At 47.5% G+C, this 16,690-nt stretch overlaps 1 protein-coding gene and 2 long non-coding RNA genes across 10 annotated transcripts in view; 1 reads left to right on the top strand and 2 right to left on the bottom strand.

The window, feature by feature from the left end:
* The window catches only part of HIPK2 (homeodomain interacting protein kinase 2), a 173,946-nt gene that overhangs the window by 121,652 nt on the left and 35,604 nt on the right, over positions 1 to 16,690 (bottom strand). The gene's annotated exons all lie outside the window — the stretch shown is intronic.
* Positions 6,824 to 16,513, bottom strand: LOC116569612. The gene is made up of 3 exons (XR_004277105.1): positions 16,503 to 16,513; positions 11,450 to 11,452; positions 6,824 to 9,690 (listed from the first exon to the last, which is right to left on the bottom strand). It is a non-coding gene; the product is annotated as an uncharacterized LOC116569612 (long non-coding RNA).
* On the top strand, positions 11,793 to 15,554 carry LOC116569607. Its single transcript, XR_004277100.1, has 2 exons — positions 11,793 to 12,178; positions 12,864 to 15,554. It is a non-coding gene; the product is annotated as an uncharacterized LOC116569607 (long non-coding RNA).

The following is a 16,690-nucleotide window of genomic DNA, read 5'->3' as shown; positions in this document are numbered from 1 at the left end:
AGAAGTGGAATTTTACAGATGGAAAGTGGATGGCTTATGACTTATTTGTTATTGGGATGACAGCCAAGGGTCATAAAATTGTGGAAATCATCACTGGCTACCTCTGGTGATGGATGCCCGGGATCAGAGAGGAGATGTGCATGGCTAGAAATGCCCCTCACCATGCCGGCTGCCTCAGACTCAAACACTGTTCTTCGGGGTTATCACAATTCTCCAGATCTTAAAATCTTGAGCACCTAGCACATACTAGGATACAAGCTGGATGTTTTATGGACAGGAGGAGCACACACGAGACTCTGTCTGGCACAGTCCAGAGTTACCCTTTCCAATTCATTTTCACAAGGGTCCCACTTTGAAAGCTAGGAAGTCAAGTGATGGGTTTAGGCTCCTAGGATAAGTGGAAAAATCAGACCCTGATTCTAGAAGTTCAAATCAAGGTAATTCTATGTGCCTCGTTGTCTCTGTCTTAATGATTTAATGAGAAATACACTTTTCTAAGGTTAAGAGTAATTTTTTCCACCTAAAAATAAAAATAGCCAAAAATCTTCATGATTCTCCTGAAGTCTTAACTCATAAGATTTTTTTTTAAAATGTCATTTATTAAAGGACTGGCCCATTTAGTCCTTTCTTCCCCCCCACTTACTTGCTTAGTTTCTTCATAATTTTGTATTTCACAACTAGATGAACTGAAAAGTTGCTTCACATCTGAGTACATTTCCTTTCCATTTCACCACCCCAAAATTATCTACTGGAAGATCATACTCTGGTGAAACCACGGAGATGAGTGAGGGTTCAACTATGATTTAAAAAGAAATTACACTGAACTCAACTTCACTGAATTCTTCCAAAGCTTGAGAGAAGGAATTATAAGTAAAATACTGGCACCATTTCCAGCAGTGGATAAAGTTTAATTGTGGTTTGGCAGATGTGAAATAGGTTACCATGCAGAATCCAGTTACATTATTAAAAAGAATACAATTGTGAGGACCTCAGTGTAAGAGGTACAAATTTCCCCCACTTCCCCAAATCCTCTGACACATGCTTTTGCTGAATAATGAGTATTTGATAGAAACAATCAGGAACTTGAAGGATTAAGTCCCATATCCAACGGGATGCCATATTTGTCTTAGAGATCACATTACCTAATACGATATTATAAAGGTGTAGAATACGTCAAAAGGAATGTCAAAAATATGTGAATGTTAGAAATATGCACCCGAATGGACATTTTTAGGCAACCAGAAAAGAGTTAACTTGAAAAGCTCTTGATTACCCTGTATAACATGGTAATTTGATGCCTCAGGAGTTGAAAAGTACTAGAAAAAAAATGTCTTCATGGACATGCAAAACTATATTCATAAAATTTTAATGACAGTCATCCTGCTTATCAACTTCATATTTTACAAGTAGTGCAAAGATAATTTCAGATTAGCCAATTTTAAATGATACATTTCCAAAATAGTGTATACTAAATGTCTCTGGGGCTTTTATATTGTTTTCAATCAAAGTCTGTTTATCCACTAGTTATATAATGTTAAATATATAGTGTATTCCATCAGAGCACAGTTTAGGATCAGCCAAAGCTCAACAGAATTCCTCCATCAATAACAACAATAACAGTACTACTGATTCCACCAAGGGTCCTCTCTATAAAAAAGACTGGGGTTGGGCACAAAAGGGAACACAAAGACGTCTAACAGATCGGCACCGCCCTAAAGGAGATTAAAACCCCATTGGGGATGTCAAGTTCATTGCAAATTAAAAAGAACAACTGTCAATCTAAGCAACTTGCCAAAGTAAGTATGACAGGAGCTTAGAGGAGTTAAGACTTGAGCTGAGGTTAGAAAAATGGTGTCATCTTTTGAAAGGCAGAAGGATACTGTTCCGGATCCTGCGAACAGATGTGAGCAAATTGTGGGGAGCAGCTAGCCCTATGGACTATGCCCTCAGGAAGTTTAGGCTTTGCTTAGAGACAATATAGGAGCACTTACATGCTAGCAACACAAAAACAAATGCAAAGCCAAGAAACAACTATGTGCACCAACAGCCTACTTACCCAGAATTGTCATCTTCTGATAACTTCAATCTTCTAGAGAAGTTAAGTTGGGAATACTCAATAAAGCCCGCATGAGGCCCTACCACTACTGCCACTCGCTTTAAACCTTCTGCCTTCACCCGGTCTTAACTGATTGTCCTCTAACACCAAGTACACTGTAGAGAGACTGTCATTGACTCTGTCTTTTCTCTGGGTCAGACTCTAAGGGCTTATACCCCGCAACTGCAGGGTGAAGTGCATTCTCCTTGTTTTACAGCTGAGTAAATGGAGTTTTGGGAGATGACCTTGTTGGTCCAAGGTCACTTTGCTACTAGGAGCAGGGCTGGGACTTTAACTGAGGTCTGACTGACTCTCAGGTCTATGCTATTAAGCACTCTGCTTCACGTTGTCGGTTCTTGGACTAGAAGCACCAAACCAGGAGACATGTACAACAGGCAAGGAGAAACAGAAGCTGACACACGAGAGGCGACAGATGTAAAGGACAGAGCACAGCCAACGGCACCCCACCTGCTAAGACGATGGGCGCTTGCGACGGTGATCCTGGGTCATCTACTGTTTCTGTATCATCTGCTTCTGAGGATGTCTGAGAAATACGACCATTTGAAATTGTTCAAATAAACTAAATTTGCCTCAGTAAAGAGATAAACTTCACTTATCTGATGCATAGAGGCACTGTGGACAGATGATCTGGGCTTGCACAGCAGTGTTGGGGGGGGGGTATGCAGTGAGGATCTGGACTAAGATCCTCAGAAAGATCCCAAGATCCTAAGAAAATAGGAAGGAAGGAGCAGAAACATACAACTTTGTGGAGAAGAAAAGGGAAGACAGCACTAACAGGTGAGCTGTAAGGGCAAAGGAGAGAAGAATCAAACATGTCTGGGAGACTCAGAGGAGTGGGGTTCCATGATGGTGACAGGAAAGATGGGACGTGGAGCCAAAGCTGCCTATCTTGGGCGGGGGGAGGGGGGTATAACAGAGCTGGCTGTCCACAAGTTGAAGTACGAGCCCTGACAAGGTATGCAAGCTGAAATACTCAGTGTTGGACTATTCATCCTGAAACTCTGAGGCAAGGGATTGCTTCATTTGCAAAAGTTAAGATGTCAGGGGCCCCTGGTCATGGATAATCAGCATCTAGTTCCCATTTGCTGAGATGAATCTTGACTGAGGACAAACCATTTTGAGAAGAGAATGGGTTTCAATAGGATGCGTTAACCTAGCACAGGATTCATCAGAGGGGGAAGAGGGAAGAGTGATCCTGAATCAGCTCACGCATATGCCAAAGACAAAGGGACATCGCCAAAAATATTGCTAAACAAAGATCAGCAGGATGAGGTGACAAATATACCAAAAGGGGAAAAGACTGAAATCAAAAGTTCACATCCCAAAGAGACTAAGAAAGGAACAGTGCTGCCAATTTTGAGAGGGGAGTCCAGCTGGAAGAGCTCTATTTTGGATAGATTTCATTGTAGGCATTTATAAGAACATAGAGGAAATGTTCTCTATGTACCGAAAAACAAAACAAAACAACACACACAAAAACCCAGGACAGGAGAATGGACAAGAGGTCGTGGCTAAAGAAGTTGACCTAAGGACTGTCATCAACAACACCTAGATGGAAAACGAAGCCATGTGGGTATAGCTCTTTCCCAGGAGAAATGGTGTGGAAAGAAGAGCAGATGGCAAATAAAGAAATCCTTGGGGGCACAGACGTGGTCAAATAGCATGAGGAGGAAAGTATGAGTCACAGGGAAAAGTCAAGGATAAAATGATGATAAACACAATTAAGGGATTGATCCCGGAGAATGAAAACAGAGAAAGAGCTATTGGGCCTGACCAGAAATAAGCCAACAGACCTTTTTTTCCACAGGGTCAAGAAGAAGAGAAAGAAGGGGTGCTCTCCTGGGAAGAGAACCAAATGTACCATGTTATCTCCTGGCTTTTCCAAGAAATGTGATTCTCTTCAGGACTTTCAAAATCTACCTACCTACTGGCTCATTATGTGTCGAAATCAGCTCCTCTCGTGTTCAGACTGACTTCTCTTTCTGAAAAGTTGCTAACCTCGCCTATAATAGCTGTGAGCCTCTCTCAGATTCACCTTTTCCATGACTCTGCCACATTGCCTTAACTAAGCCATAAACCGCTGGGGATAAACCAGCCTTTCACTGCAGTGGTTAAGTACATGGGATCCACAAAGGGACTGTACCGAGGTCGTGTTACCAATCTGCCAATCTGAAAGTCACCAATCCAGTATAAGGCATACATGCTTTAAAAATTTTTTTATTTAAATTCAATTTAGTTAACACATACTGATCATTTGTTTCAGAGAGTAGAGTTCAGTGATTTCATCAATTGCATAGAACACCCAGTGCTCATCACATCACACGCCCTCCTTAATGCCCATCACCCAGTTACCCCATCCCCCCCAACCTCCGCTCCAACAACCCTCAGTTTCTTCACCGTAATTAAGAGTTTCTTATGGTTTGCTTCCCTCTGCTTTTATCTTATCTTCCCTTCCCCACTGAAGCTTATCTGTTTTGTTTCTTAAATTCCACATATGAGTGAAATCATGTTACTTGTCTTTCTCTGACAACTTATTTTGCTTAGCACAATAACCTCTAGTTCCACCCATATCACTGAAGATGGCAAGATTTCATTCTTTTTATGGCTGAGTAATATTCCACTGTATATATGTATACGTGTATATATACACCACATTTTCTTCATCCATTCATTTGTTGATGGACATCTGGGCTCTTTCCATAGTCTGGTTATTGTGGAAATTGCTTCAATAAACAGATGCCCCTTCAAATCACTATCTTTGTATCGTTCTGATAAATAATCTAGTAGTACAATTGAAGGGAAGACACATGTGCTTTTCAGTTTCTTTCTCTAGGAAACTGGTGGCATCAATGAAAGGAAAAACAAAGTAACTCACAAACTCCTTTTTAAAAACTATAGTTGCGTTAACTCTGAATTGTTTTAAAAAACCTAAACTTCTACACCTAAGAGTATTAGTTTCTTAGGGCTGCTAGAACACGGGACCACAGACTGGGTAGGTTAAGCAACAGAAATTCCAGATCAAGGCTGCAAGTCAAGATCAAAGTGTTGGCAGGTTTGGTTGCTTCTGAGGACTTGTTCCAAGGCTCTCCATGGTCTGTAGGAAGCTGTCTTCTCCCTTGTGTCTTCACTCCCTCTTATCTCTATGCAAATCTCTGTGTCCAAATTTCCCCCTTTTTATAAGGACACCAATCATGTTGGATTGGAACGCACCGCAACAACCTTATTCTAACTTGATTACCTCTGTAAAGATTCTATCTCCAAATGAGGTCCTATTCCGCAGTAATGGGGGTGAGGAATAAAGCAAATTTGGGGCAGGGGGTGGGGAGGGTTAATCAAAAGCATTTTACTAGAGTATAATTTTCTCAGGATATAGAGTCAGGATATTCTAAAAGAACTCTCTTTGCTCTTCCCTCCTTGAAGAGAAGACATTTCATTTCGTGATCTCCCTATATTTTGCCTCAAAGGACCTACAAGGGCATTTCAATTAGTCAAACATTACATACGGAAACAAGCAAAAGCCAAATGGTTATTTTAAATTCAATTCTGCCTCAGTGTAAGTTGCAGTGCTTCTGGAAAAGGCTGTACAGGGAGGTACCTGTAATGTATATTGAGGAATAACTGTAGTCAGTTTCGGTGTAAAGGAGAATTGGCAGCGACCCATTAACACCACCAAAGTGGGCAAGAGCCAGCTGCGTTAATAGTGCTTACTCTGGGTGGGTCAAACATTTCGGAAGTAGGACCTGAGAAAGCTCAAAAGAGAAATCATCTGTGCGCTGGACAGGGGATGGAGGTTTCCTTCTCCACTTCCTCCTTGGGACAGTCTTGTCCCACTAATTCTCTTCTGCAATCCATACTGTCCTTTTATTTTTTTTTTAATTTTTCTTTATAGATTTTATTTATTTATTTGAGCGAGAGAGAGAGACAGAGAGAGCGCTTGCAGAGGAAGAAGGACAAGCAGGTGCCTCACTGAGCGCAGAGCCCAACATGGGGCTCTATCCCACAGCCCGGAGGTCATGACCTGAGCCAAAATCAAGCGTAGAAGGCTTAACCGAATGAGCCACCCAGGCACCCCACACTGTCCTTTCAGTGCAGACTCTGTAGAGGCTGTTACATTTCTCAACTTTGCATTTTTCCTTCCAACTGAGGATCTCAAGAAAATAACCCTTCTAAACAAACTTGGTAGGATTAAAAGGGTAAATATCCATAAAGTATACAAGCACAATCAGCTAGTCTTCTGGTTTCAACACGGATGAAAGCTGTTCAAATACACACTTCTCAAAGATCTACAAGGATACTCCTTTTGTTCTTGAACGTTCTAAAGTATTAATTTGCAGGTGTTTGTGTCACAGATCTTTGCAAAAGCCTTGTCCCTGAATCCTTCCGCCACTCCCTCTCACTGGCATCCCTCTCCCTTCACTACTGTTCCAAAATCATGACTGACCGCCTCAAGAAACGAGTCAGCCAGAGCTAGAGCAGGTACTGGGGAGGCTAGGTATATGTCTGGCAATGCTACGGGAGCCTCCCATTCAATTTTTCTTTTTTAAAGATTTATTTGAGAGAGAGACAGGGAGAGAGAGCATGAGGCAGGGGTAGGGGCAGAGGGAGAGGGAGAGAGACAAGCAGACTCCCCTCAGTGTGGAGCATGACGTGGGGCTCGATCCCAGGACCCTGAGAGCATAACCTGAGCTGAAGTCAGATGCTTAACTGAGTTACCCAGGCATCCCATCAACTTCTCAATCTTTCGGAAATGTCTTATAAAGTCTAATTCAAGACCAAAAATCTGGAAGGCTTTTTACTATTTTTATGCAAAATAGAGTAAGTTATTCTTCAATGTTTGGTGTCATGTTGCAAAGTAAAATCAAGTGTTTTACTTACTTAACCCTTACTCATTCCATGCCCAGCCCACAATGGATTTGTCTTTTTGAGCTTACGTGGGTTCACCTCCAGAACTGCTTGGCAGGCTGAGACATCAGCACTGGAAACCTACTTTACTCTTCTCCGTTTGGTATTCTAATACTGTGCCACTGCCAATTCCCTTCTACACCAAGAAAGTATGTAAGTTCCATTCCTCCATGTAACTCTATTACCATGCGCCCCCTCAAAAGATATGCTGGAGTCCTAACTCCCGATGCCTGCACATGTGTCCTCCTTTAGAAACAGGATCTTTGTGGATGTGACTGAGGTAAGATGAGGCCATTAAGGTGACTCCTAATCCAGCATGACCAGTGTCCTTACAGGAAGAGGAGGAAAGATACAGACACACAGAGAATTCCATCCGGCAACAGAGACAGAGGTCTGTGAGCAGCAGCCGTGAGCCGAGGCCTGCCGAGGGCCTCCGGGAGCCATCGGAAACTAGCAAGAGGCAAAGAAGGCCCCATCCAGGGTTTCAGTGGGAGCCTGGCCCTGCTGACACCTTGATTTCAGACCTCTGGCTTCCAGAACTATGAGAGAATAAACTGGTCTTGTTTTAAGCCACTTTGGGGTACTTTACTATGACTAGGAACCTAACACACTGTCATACAATTTGAGACGTATTTCAGTGAAAAAACGTGTATGTCTGCAACTTGTGACATAGTATCCGTAACAACTGCAGGGTCACGCTGGAGGACTCCCTCAGGGTCCGCCTCTGCCTCCTCCTGCTTGAAAAGCACTAGAAGCCTCCTGAGCTTTACCCCTTGTTTTAGTTACCATTCCCGCCAGGGTACAAAACACCTCCTCTTCGTGCACAAATGCATTTGCTCATCAGGACCCACGTTCTGACTTCAAAACTACAGAACTTGGCACCGAAAGCCTGCAAAAGTTCGCTGTGTGCTCAGCGGCCATGCACCAGCAATGGAGGGGCCAGGCCGGCGGTTCCCCAGACCTGCCCAGGTCCAGCCTCAACTGCGTGCCGCGCGACGAAGCAAGCAGGACAAAGGCCCGCCATCCGCAAGCTGCCCCCGGCCGCACCTGTCCGCTGCCTCCCCGACTCAATGTTTATGTATGTCTTTGAGCCTCTCTCTCCGAGGCTGTTATCTCCCCTCGAAGAGACCTTGGTGGAAGAAGTCATGCAGACGGGGACACTCCGATGCCAAGCGCACGCAGGCCTCTCCCTTGGGTCCTGTGCAGACTGGGGATCCGGCCCGCCCTCTTCTGAGGACGCGGAAACCACGGCCCCTTGCCCTGCCGCAGACGGCCGCTCCCAACAGCCGCTCTGCTCGCTCGGCTCGCTGCTGAGGCTCCTCTGTCACTGTGCCTGACATCTGACAAAACGCAATTAGAGATCGTTCCGGGGAAGGGAGAGGAAGTGCCGTTCCTACGGCTGGACAGAGGAGCGGAGGTGGGGAGACACCAAGGAAGGAAAGTCCAAGAGACGGGTGGAAAGCAGGTGGGGGACTCTGGGAGGAAGGGCATGGGAGGGGACAGGGAGACAGGAGAGCCGTAAGGACGGTGAGTACAGGCTGGGCAAGCGCGAGCGGACCGGGAGCTCGCGGGGAGTCACAGAGCAGCGCGACCCTGTGCTCTGTACGCGAGAACCACATCCACGCGACGCGGTCTTCTTCACGTCACCCCAGCAGGTGTTCATGCGGGGACGCGCGGGTGTCAAGCTGGTGGAGGGCTCCCTTGGCGGGGCAGCCAGGGGCCGGGTCTATGCTGCGCAGATTAAAGCAGGCTCCTCGGTCTGCTGCAAGGATGTTTCTATGCTCTGAGTCATGGTCACCCAACCGGTTCTGGTGTGGTCACCAGCCAACGACCATAGCGCTGGGCCACCCACATGCCGCACTGAGCGGAGGAGCCTGATCTGACCATGTGGGCTCTTGCCCCGGGGGAACCCTCAGCATGGCCAACGGTCAGGAGAACCTGTCTGTGTCCTTCCTTCTAATGCAGGGAGGCACCTGCCGGCAGGGGGTTACCACTGGTCTCTACTCCCGGAGCTCATCCCAGATGGTGGCTGGGTTCCCAGCAGCCGGGGCTCTGCCCCTTGCTGGCTGTGCAGCCTCAGCACGCTACACAGCCTCTTTATGCCTCAGTGTCTTTATCTGTGAAATGGAGGCAGTTAACAGTTTCTCAGGAGGTCCTGGAGAGGGTTAGGGGAGTGAGCATACTCAAAGTGCTTAGAACAGTGCCTGGCGGGAAGCAAGCCCTGACCAAGTATTTCGTGGAAAGGGAGGACAGAGAGTCGGCTGGTTCTCCAAGGCCTAACATACAACGCATCTTGGAAAACCGGTGCTCCCAGTACTCAGCACAGTGCCCGCCATGTACAACGGGTCCAGTATGCTATTTTCCAACGGACAAAGGACAATAGAAAAACAGTGAAATGGGACTCATCTCAAATGCGATTCCAGGAGGAAAGGCAGGTTTGGTCAAGAAGAAAGCAACTTCCAATGACTCCCATAGAGGACGCCCAGGAAATTTTAGGAGCTTGAGAAGATACAGACACAGAGCCTGTATTTTACCCACTTTACCTAAAAACGTTTTTTACAGAAGTTCTACCCTGGGGCACCTCAGTGGCTCAGATGGTTAAGCATCTGCCTTTGGCTCAGGTCATGATCTCAGGGTCCTGGGATGGCGCCCCACGTCGGGCTACCTGCTCACTCGTTGTCTTTCTTTCTCAAATAAATAAATAAAATCTAAAAAAAAAAAAAAAGTTGTAACCCTGGTCATAACTAGGATGCAGTTCCTTTTCTTTTTTTAATTTACTGAGGTATAACTAATAGGCAATATTCGTGTCTGGTGCAGAACACAGCAACTCAACATTTGCATACATTGGGAAATGATCCCCAGCTAGTCTAGTTACTGTCTGTCACCTTAGCGTTAATACAGTATCACTGACCATCTTCCCAAGCCATACATTATACGCCCATGTCTCATTTTATAACTAGAAGTTTGTAGCTCTTAATCCCCCTCGCCAACCCCCCCACCCCCCTCCCCTCTGACAAAAGCCAATCTGTTCTCTGTATCTGTGATTCTCGGTTTTGTTTTGGTTGGTTGGTTTTTGAATTTTAGGTTCCAAATATAAGTGAACTAATGGGGTATTTGTCTTTCTCTGTTTGACTTATTTCACTTAGTATAATGCCCTCAAAGTCCATTCATGTTGTAACAAGTGACAAGATTCATTCTTTTTTTATGGCTGAGTAGCAGTCCAGTGTGTGTGTGTGTGTGTGTGTGTGTGTCTGTGTGTGTGTCACGTCTTCTTTATCCATTCACCATCTGATGCACACTTAGGTTGTTTCCGTATCTTGGCTCTTGTAAATGCTGCTGCAACGAACACAGGGGTGCATATATTCTTTGATTTTCTTTGGAGACACTACCGAGTAGTGGAACTGTTGGGTCATGTGGTGGCTGTATTTTTAATTTTTTGAGGACCCCTCATAATGCTTCCATTGTGGCTGCACCTGAATTCACATTCTCCCCAGGAGTGCATGAGGGCTCCCATCTCGCCACATCCCCTGCCAGCACCTGTTGTCTTTTTGAAGGTGGCGATTCAGATGGGCGCGAGGTGATGGGACCCAGTTTCTAGGTACAACATATTCACTGCAGGTTTGTATCTATTACATAAACTATCCTCTTTCTGGATTGAGCACTTGGTTAAAAAACTGAACACTTCTAATATAGGAGATATTTACTTTTACTAAATTATAAACGTGCTATTTTACTACCATAATAGGCTTACTAAAAGCACAAAAAACAGAAAATTTTAAAGGATGATTTAAAAATGTATGTTTTTCCAACATTTTCTTCTGTTTGCCCATCAAGTGTCCTGAGCCCTTCACTTTGAAAACCCCTGCCATGACTCAGATACCCCAAGCCACAGAACTGAAGAGCTAGCCTTGGCCTCATGGTTAACTTCGGCCAGTGAAAAGTGCGTGTCAAGTGTCGTTTCTGGGCAGAAGCTCTGCGGAGCCTGCGTGTGATCTGCCCACGATGACCCGGGTGGAGGCTCCGAAGCCTGAAGACGGAGAAATGGGCAAGGATGAGCGGCAGGGACCCCAGCCAAGCCCCCACGAGGCACACCAGCAGCACGGTAGCGAAACACGCCTCGTGTTGGGAGTCCCTGAGCAGCGGGGCTGTTCGTGGCCGCAGCGGAACGCAGCCCATTCCAGCGAGCACCGTAATCCTCCTTCAGGCTGCTGTCCCACACGAGTCTGAATCAGTGAGGTCGACTGCAAATATATTTTGATGCTTATCACGCTCGCCCGTCAAAAGCAGAGCACATGTTTTTCGAGATGGCTTTAAAAGTCCTAAGTGGTTCAATCCCTACTTTCCACATTCAGGCGTCACTTCCGTGCCCTGCGGAAAAGCTTCGTGGAACAGCTACGATCCTCAAAGACGTTAGTGATTTCCGGTGCGCACCCGCTAACCCCCACCCAGTAATTTTCCCAAACCAGGGGATGCCACAGGACCCTCCGTCCCACAGGCCTTATTTGGTCTAGAAACTTGGGAGACAAATGACATCCTAGTGCCCAAAACGGGCAGCTGCTCTTCACACCGGCCACGGGAGCTCCGCGTGGCCACGCTCAGGCTTATGCACCCTACCAGGAGCAGCAGCTTATGCCCTCTGCGGCCTTTCTCCTGGGAAAAGCACTTCTTGCGCCCTGCCCCTCAATGCATGATGCAATGCTTATGTTCTTGGTAAAGAATACTCAAGTTCTGACATCATAATGATCATGGGTATTAGTCATGATAAGCTCACAAATCTGGCAAGGCACATTCTGTACCCTCTTTATCACTGAAGTCAGCAATGGACTTAAAAATAGCTTTGGCTCCCACACCCAGGGTACCACTGATTCACTAATGGATGGACAGACACTGTTCCGGACTCCTTACTTATAGGGAGTTTTAGACCGAGACCCCTAGAGCTGACGCACACAGTGTTCGGGTGCGGCTATGCCGTACTGACCTAGGAACAGAGGTCTGTAGATCCCAAAAGAAGGAATGCTCAGGAATTACAAAACCAAGATTTAAGGTGCTGTCATGCTGGTGACTCAAACGTGATCATCCTAAAATGTCATTAAGGGGAATATCTATAAACTTGGGAACTGTAACGTGCTGAACATACCAAAGAGGAGTGATGTTACAATGGTAAGTGGCAGTCGTCTGTGAAGACTATAAACAAGTCTGAAATTTTTCATTGTTAAGGGAGAGAAAGGGTATTTGATTTCAGGGGCCTGATTCAGGCTCTTTGGAGAGAAATATCCCTAGAGAGCATTTTCATAATTTATAGTTACCTGTAAAAATACATAATACCTTTTGCTCAAATTCTATGTTCCATAAGCAATCTGATGTCTTACTGGGATTCCACAAAGGCTTCTCTGACCGAGAAGGAAATACCTAAGCGTGCCTAGCCTCTCTCTGTAACGATCCAGATTGATCAATCAGTCTTCTAGAGGATTAGTTACTACAAGTCAGTCCTTCAGAACCTCATAATCCTCGATGTAGTTATGAAGTCACACTTTCAGGTCTGCCAGGTGGAGGGTTCGAGAGGCCATGGTGGGCATCCAGAAACGTCCTGAGAGCCTACTATGTTCAAGCAGCACCCCGAGGGCTGAAAGGACAGCATGAGGAGACAGGGAATGTTGAGAACAAGTAACTGACCGCAGGGGCCACTGTTAACTGTTACTGAGGCTATGTCGTGGGGTTCGGAGGGAGGATGGAGCCCAGGACAGAGCATCCCAAGACAAAGCAGGGGTGATCTTAAGCAGTGAGACCAGCACGTCAGAAGACACATATCTCTGCTAGGGAATAAGACTAAATGTTTTTATTTAAGGTTTACAAGCCATCGACCTCCCCAAGGACCTGGACTGCTTTGCAGATACATATAAAAATAAGATCACTTCAGATCCGACAGGAGCAGCCCTATCTGAAGGGAACACGAGGAAGAACAGGGTGCCTGCACACAGCTGAGGGCTCCCGCAGGGAACAGCACGTGCGTCTGGAAAGACGAGCCGCAGGCAGGTCTGGTTTCAGCTTCACCCTGCAGGCCGCGGGGAGCCAGGAGCGGTGTCTGTAGGGAAGGAGAGGAACAGTCCGGCGGCGGAGTGGAACTCGGCCTGCGGGGCCTGGGGCCGAGAGGCTCCCAGCCCGCCCTGGTGGAGAAGCACCTGTCAGGGGTGAGATCCTGAACAAAAGGATGACTTGGTGCAACATAAGCCAAGGCCACAGACAAGAGACTGAAGCAGCAGTGTAATGCCTGATGACCGGTAGGGAAGGGAGAGGACAGGAGAGACATCTGGCATGCTGCCCAGCCGGGGCGACAGATGACAGAACCAGGGGCCCTTGCTGGTTGGGAGTGGTGAAGAAGGCATGACCCAGGGTGCATGGCCAGGCATGGGGGCTCTCTGAATCACCAGGATGCTCACAGGTCACTGTGGCAGAGACCCCTCCAGTCTCCCAGATTCCCTGTGAGTGGATCTCCAAGGTCAGAGCTGATCTAAAATGAAATCTGCTCTTAGACACTCGATCAGTTACTGTCCCAAGAAGATGCTCTCCCCCTGTAGCTGGGAGGACATGAGCAGGGAACTAGTAACACCTTAACCCTGAGGCTGGGGGTCCAGAAGTGACAGGGACCTACAGCCCTGGAGTGATGCTTCTAGAAGCACATAGGTCAATCAAACCATCTAGCCAATGAGGATAGCTCTTGTTACACACGAGCTATTAAGGGAGACCATCCAAATTTCTGTGTTCCTTCTGATGGCAGATGCCCTGAGAGCTCCTGGTCTTTCACTAGCATCAAGTACATACACTCCATCTACTGCCCCCGCACCCCCCACCGCAAAGTGTGCCAAGCGGACCCAGGGCTCAAAGTCCTCTGTATGTCAGTTCTCAAAAGGTGGTGAAGGACGGAACTTCCCCGGCATCCAGCGCCACATGGCTCTCAACTGCTCGCCTTGTGGTCTTGACCCTGCCAGCCAAGCCCTTTTCATTCCTTTTTAGTTAAGCAGAAAATGAACCATCAGCTCCATTTCCACTCTCTCTGCATGAATCCTTTTCCCTTTTCTTTCTTGGCTCAAACTATATGGCTCATATAGGAATCCCACCGCGTTCTTCAGTGACTCTTACCTTGCTAAGTATTCTTTTCTTCTAAGAAATGCTGAATCCAAATCAAAGGTGGGAGAGAGTATGAGAACACATTCTAAGGGGCAAACACAAGCAAAGCAGAAGAATAAACCTGTTGATTTCTCGTTCCCCAGCTCTTACTCCCACAAAATGCTAGAAATTACTCGGGGGGAGGTGGGGCCTCTATGGAAGTGAGGTCAGCAGCCCGGGAACCTGCTTCCTATGCTTACTCATGCCGTAAAATCCCATTAAGTCACCAGGACTCTTGGGGAGAATAAGCTCTAATACCAGTTAGTTCCAAAGCAGAAACCGCTCTGCAATTTGCTCTTTACCCCCCCACTCCTCACCCAGAGCACGGACGAGAATCATCAAGAGTCGGTCTCTCCCCAGGCCTGGAAGTAAGCGAGGTGCCAATGGCCAAGGTCATGGTGGGCAGAGCTTGGGATGTGTGAGGGGCAGCGCTGGGCCTACAGACCTGGCCTCCGCGCACAAGGACTTGGGGGCAGGAAGCTCCTCCATGCCCCCTCGTTCCTGGGTTCCACCAAATGACTCAGAGCTGTGGGATCACAACTCAGCCATAAAACAGAAAACAAACGAGGAACAAGACAAGCCTCTTTTTAGATGCAGGCTGAAATTTGGGGAAAAGTTATCAGAACAAAGAAAAACGGTGCCTGCTGGCAGGCCAGTTTCCTTTTACTCACAGGAAACCTTTCCTGCCGACCTAAGAGACAGCCCCACCTGCTTGGAGACTGACTGTCGGTGCAGAAGGCGAGGGAAATGGTACCGTGAGTTAACCAGTGACAGACACCAAAAGAATTCTGAGCCGGGGAGATGCAAGCTGGCCCCAGCACGTGCGTCAAGTCTGCGGCAAGAAGGGCCCTGGCGAAGGATCACCCGCATCAAAGCTTGGCATCTTTAGCTCAGACGCTTCCCCTGGGCACAAGCCACACAGATTGGGGCCATAGACGGGACCAAAGACCTCATTCCACGAGGAATGAGAACATGACTGGGTCAGTTGACAGAACTGGGATACAAACTGTTAGCTACGAGCTCTTGCATCAGTGTCACGTTCTCTAACGGTGACTGTGCCGCACTGCAGAGAGGGCACCCCGCTCTCAGGAAACATGCAGGACGCTCGGGGGAAAGTGGCACCACACGCTGGAACTCTGTCATACCGGCAAGGCTCTCTGACCTCTGCTGCCCGGCACAGGGGCCACTAGCCTCAGGGAGATGCTGAGCAATGAAAATGTGGCCGGCGTGGCTGGGAACCGACTTTTACTTTTTATTTCATCCTAATTTAAACAGCCTGTGGCTCGTGTATTCGATGGTGTAGAAATAAAGGACCATGACACCTCGAACATACCCTCAAAATCATTCCCTGCAGGACACGTATATGAAAATAGAGATGTGTATGTACACACACACACACACACACGCACACGCACACGCGACAAAGAGTGAGCGAGTGTGCATCCCCGCAAGCAGCAATGGGGTAAAATCATAACTGGTGGGTCTGGCTAACGGTATGGCGCTAGTCTTTTGTTTTTGCACATTTTTAGTAAGCTTACAATTATTTCTCAACAAAATATACATTTTTAAATGTATGAGGGTGAACATTAATTAATCAATGAAATCTAACAGGATCCAGCCAGAACTTCCTTGGGGTGAGGAAGTTCAAGGCATCCTGAAATTCTGAGCGAACACAGTACATCCCACAGAAAACTCAGTGCGTCCCCAATGTGTCATCCAAACGCATCACCTGCGCCGCCTTCCAGCCGCAGGATCAGTGCTGCTCCTCCCCTGCTGGGGGCCTTCCCACCTCCTTCCGCTCGACCCTTAGCCTGCACAGGTTCACGAAGGACCTGACCACAACGGCAAGTTCAGGGCAGTTTTCACCGAACAGTTGTGTCGACATAAAATTCACATCCCATAAAAGTCAACCTCTGAAGATGCACAGCTCAGTGGTTTTAAGCGCCTTTGGCGTGTGACCGCCGTCACTACCCAACGCCAGACTTTCTCACGCCGGAGCCCCCCGCCCATCAGCAGCCGCTCCCCGCTCTCCCCCGCCGCCCAGCCCCTGGCAAGCTCTCCCCTGCTCTCCGTCTCCATGGACTGGCCTATTTGGGACATTTCATACAAATGGTACCGTACGACAAGTGGCATTTTGTGTCTGTTTTCTCTCACTTAACATAATTTTTTCAGGGTTCACCTGTGTCATTGCATGAGTCAGCACTGCCTGCCTTTTTATTGCCAAATAATATTCCGAGCGGACAGGGCTCGTTCGTTCACCCGCCCCTCAGCGGAGGGCCACCTGGGCTGCGGCCGTGCACAGCGCTGTGAGCCCGTGGACCGGAGTCTGCTGGGATGATGTCTGCCGCTCTCCGGGGCACAAGCTCCCAGTGGAGCTGCTGGGTCGTGTGGCCCCTCCAGGCTTGACCGCTGGAGGAGCGGCCACCCTGGGCTCTGACGCGGTGTCCCGACGTCCCCAGGAGCTGTGCCACAGAGCGGTCCCCGTGAAAGCCCGCAGATGGCCGCTCC

Source organism: Mustela erminea, chromosome 11 (assembly GCF_009829155.1).
Source record: "Mustela erminea isolate mMusErm1 chromosome 11, mMusErm1.Pri, whole genome shotgun sequence".
NCBI classification, from domain to species: Eukaryota; Metazoa; Chordata; class Mammalia; order Carnivora; family Mustelidae; genus Mustela; species Mustela erminea.
The sequence above is the reverse complement of the archived record's forward strand: the minus strand, read 5'-3'. Positions and strand labels throughout refer to the sequence as shown.